General features: G+C 34.8%; 1 long non-coding RNA gene across 1 annotated transcript; it reads right to left on the bottom strand.

Moving 5' to 3' along the window:
* Positions 1-802: 802 nt before the first annotated feature.
* LOC138307609 (uncharacterized) lies at positions 803-3,194 on the bottom strand. Its single transcript, XR_011206019.1, has 3 exons — positions 2,906-3,194; positions 2,064-2,188; positions 803-1,726 (listed from the first exon to the last, which is right to left on the bottom strand). It is a non-coding gene; the product is annotated as an uncharacterized lncRNA (long non-coding RNA).
* Positions 3,195-4,131: the final 937 nt, after the last annotated feature.

Below are 4,131 nucleotides of genomic sequence, written 5' to 3'. Positions count from 1 at the left end.
CTATAATATTAGTTTTTCGTCATTTTTTCCTTATTATAAAGTCTATATATTAGGCCATTTTTTAAAAGCCTAATAATATTGGCAGGTTTAGCGGAATAGTACATAATATCATGACAAATGAAAATAAAATAATGGTAGAAGCAAGTATAAAACCATATAATATAATGAAAACCCTTCTTTATGGCTACAAAAACCTGTACAGTATAGGATTATTTACACTTAGAAACTCTTCACAAAACTTTTGCATACGTTTCAACGTTTATTAGATTAACACAGTAATCAGGAACCTGTAGTCGATAAATTTGTGTTTTCAGTCGATAGTAGATATGTCCATTAGACAGATGAAATTTCCTTCGATCGGATGTTTGGAATGTTCACGCGTCGCGCATGCACATAGGGGTTGTTTACACTCGCCGAAAGATAATAATATGAAATAGTGACTAGGTCGGTCCTATTTATTTTCAGTTTTTCTCCATTTTGAACAAAATTGTTATACAAACTTTTAAATACTGTTATTAACACAAAGTACACAACTTTTACAATTAATTTTAGTCCTATAACTCTTTTATCTTTTATTACATGATTTTTTAGCGATTTAGTCCCTTTAAGGGGATACCCAGATAGCATCGCAATGTTGGCCCAATATTGGCCTAATGCTGGCAGTTACATCGGGCCAGTATTGGCAGTTGACATTGGCCCGCTGTTGATTTGCAAATTGGTCCATTGTCGGCCCAGTGTGTCGGTTCTACGTCGGCCCAATGTTGGCATGTTGGCTTTTGAATGTCAGGCTAACATTGGGCCGATGTAGAAGTTAGCATTTATATTGGCCCAGCATTGGCCCAATTCCGGCTATCTGTTGGCCCAATGCTGGTCTGATGTTGATTTGTCTGATCCATAGGGTCGATTAATTTTAAAGCATTAATTAATTTTAAGCTTGGTAAATACCTCTCTCATTAATGCCATAAAATCGCATGGTTCCTAATTAAACACCAATCCATTCCACATGAGCTGAACAGGTTATTTCAACATTTGATAATACATTGCTTCTATTGATCAAAATAGACTTTAAAAGCTCATATTCTTCCATATATATATATTTCCTAAAATGACATTAAAAATATAGATTCCAAAACTTAACCCATATTAATTAAATGATGAAATAACCTGTTATGATATATTTCTAAAATTATCAAAATGTCAGCAAAGAAAAATGCAACTATTAGATATGGAATAACATTGTAGTGTATTTTTCTTACTTCAAAAACAATAAAAGTTTTTTTTTTAAATCATAAAGATTAAAGAGCATGCCAACTGTTTTTAATGGACCAAACCTTTTGTGGTATTTCCCAAATATATGTTCATTGTTTGTGTATTCATAACAGTTTACTATAATTCCTCTGGACATAAAAAGAAATAACCCCAAATAAGCTTGTATAACTTGCGCTCACTGGTATGGTTTTTTTTAAATGTCAGTTATGGAAAATGTCAATCTCTCCAAAGAAATTTCAGCCAATGGCACAAAGAGAATTATTTCACACGTTTAATCTAATCTGGATCTCCACTTTCTTGGGCAGTCTCTACTATTGTATATAGTGGCCAGCTTCTTGTTTTTGTCTTTCTTTGCTTCCTCCCTCTCAGTCTCCAAAAGTGCAAAGCCAGGCTTTTATGATGTTGTGAATTTCAGCATCTGTTGCATTAGATGCCATTCTGATTTTTCTTACAGCCTCTATAATAAAAAAGTAAATACATCTATTGATATGTACTGTACAGAAATATTGTAGGGGTATACCATTAAACACAGGTCTAAATTTCTACATTTTCATGTCTATATCTGAGCTTAATTTTCACTCTCTGCCAACACATTTCTAAGCTTTGCTTCGATAACAAAATGCAGCTAACTTATCGTACAGTTTAAGTACTAAATTTTGATATGTAATAATTAATTACTTTACATTATGATTAAGGCATTTTCTACTTATGGCTTCAATATCAAACTTTGACAGAACAAAGTATAATATGTCTTCCCTTTATGGACATTATACAATGACTAATTTTATACTTACTTGTGATGACTGCACATAATGAGGCTTGAAAAAGGCCCTTTTGGTGTCCTTTCCTTGCCAATTAAAAAACTCGTTGTTTGAATCCGGCGAGTGCAGGTAGCGACAATTGTTGGCAGGTTGGTAATCTGTGACAATAGAAAAAACAAAACATAACTTCCTGAAACAATCATTCTTGTAAACTAAAACTAATTTATTTATTAGCTTATAAGCCAAATGACTCCCTTGTTGTTTCAATTGTTCTCTCAATTGTTTTGAATACTTATAAATTGGGTGTACTATCTATATCCAAGCAGCAAAATTTGCACATACTTTGGGGATTTCCACCACAATCAGGTGATGCTATAGTTTTGTTATCAATAACCTTCTTACCAAGTGCCTGGAGGGAGACTAGTGGTCAGTGTTTAGGATATGGACGGAAGAGAATGTGGTAATGTTTACATGCAGCAGCAGAGGCTGGTCACTATGCACTTTAAGTATACTTTCCGCCCACTACCTAATCAGCTTAATTGTTAACCACCCGAATTTTTAAGTAGGACGTTCCCAGCCTTTCAAAAATAATATATTTCGTTGTTGCATGTACATTATGCACATGTTTCATAACATGTTAATTATCTACATCTACATGTACCACTTTCAACCTGATCACAAATTTTGTGAAATATGTTTTTGGTATGTGTAATAATACTGATAAATTGGCAAAGGTTTAGCTTTAGTTTGAACATGGAAATGGAATTATAAACATACACCAAACAATCTGTACATCGCCACAACGTTAAAACAGATATAATATCATTATTATTGATCATACACTAGTATATTATAACAAAAGTAACTCTACTTACAATTTTGATGTGGTCTTGAAGTAATTCTTCCTATATGTCAGCAAAACTCAAAATGAATTCATGTGTGCTGGTCAGCTCCTGGTCAACTAGCTATAGAGTGTGGTCCAGATACAAATAGATGGGGATGGTCTTGGCGGGAATAGTCACGTGACTCATAGCAGATGTGGATCATTGATAGTGCCCGCCAGCGGAAATTAGACTTACTTGTAAATCCTTGTACACGTAATGGTATAAATATGACCAGAAGACCGAGTCAAATATGCAAAAATTTTAATTCAAGCAATGAATCTCGCAGATACACACAGACAAAAAATAATATAGGCCTTGGAAATAAAGAAAAAAGTGGGTTTTTTTTTTCATTTACATTATTTACGGTACAAACCATTTAAATCAACTCACGGTCATTAGAGAAATTCTAGTAACTGTGTGTAGTACATAACATTGTTTCATTATTTTATTGAAAGTTTTTTTTTCTGTCACACGTCGCATTGGCCTAATGAAACTGTATTGGGAATCGGCCAATTTGCCAATAATGGGCCAACATTTTACCAATGTAAGCAGGCCAACCATTGGGCGTACAACATCGGACCAATAATGGGCCAACTTTATCATCCCAACCGTTGGTCGTACTTCATCGGGCCAACATTGGGCCATTGATAGTACACCGACTGCCAGCGGTCACCCGACCGTACGACCATTACCCAACATCGGGCCAATATTGGCATGTTATCTGGGTATAAACTATATCTAGACAAGGTGTTGATTGACTAACGATGAGTAGTCAGAGACACAGGGTCATAGTTCAAGGTCATTTTAGCTTATCACCCTGCTTATGTACTCCCAATACTTGAAACTTGGGTTGGCAAGCTTGCCAATTTTCTTACAGGAGAGGAGAAAATGTAGCGATCAGGCCAGCTAGGATTCTAATCCAGGACCCTACTGACATTAGCCAAATATTTGATAGATTGAGCTTCCTTTTCACCAATGATCAACCTAGTCCAATTACACATGTAGTACTATAAACCAATTGTCTTATTCTGTATGCATTTTATAATGAGTTTTTGAACCAAAGTAATTCCAGATTGTTTTCTCTCTCGGTGGATAGTTAAAATGTAGGTACAGTAGCAGTGCAGAATATGACCGAATGACCCATGGATACATTTTAGCAGTATTGTGACATTGAAAGTAGGAAGCTATATATATAGAGGTCATTTAAGAAAAATGAT

Source organism: Argopecten irradians, chromosome 14 (assembly GCF_041381155.1).
Source record: "Argopecten irradians isolate NY chromosome 14, Ai_NY, whole genome shotgun sequence".
NCBI lineage: Eukaryota > Metazoa > Mollusca > Bivalvia > Pectinida > Pectinidae > Argopecten > Argopecten irradians.
This window is presented reverse-complemented; position numbering and strand designations above follow the sequence as displayed.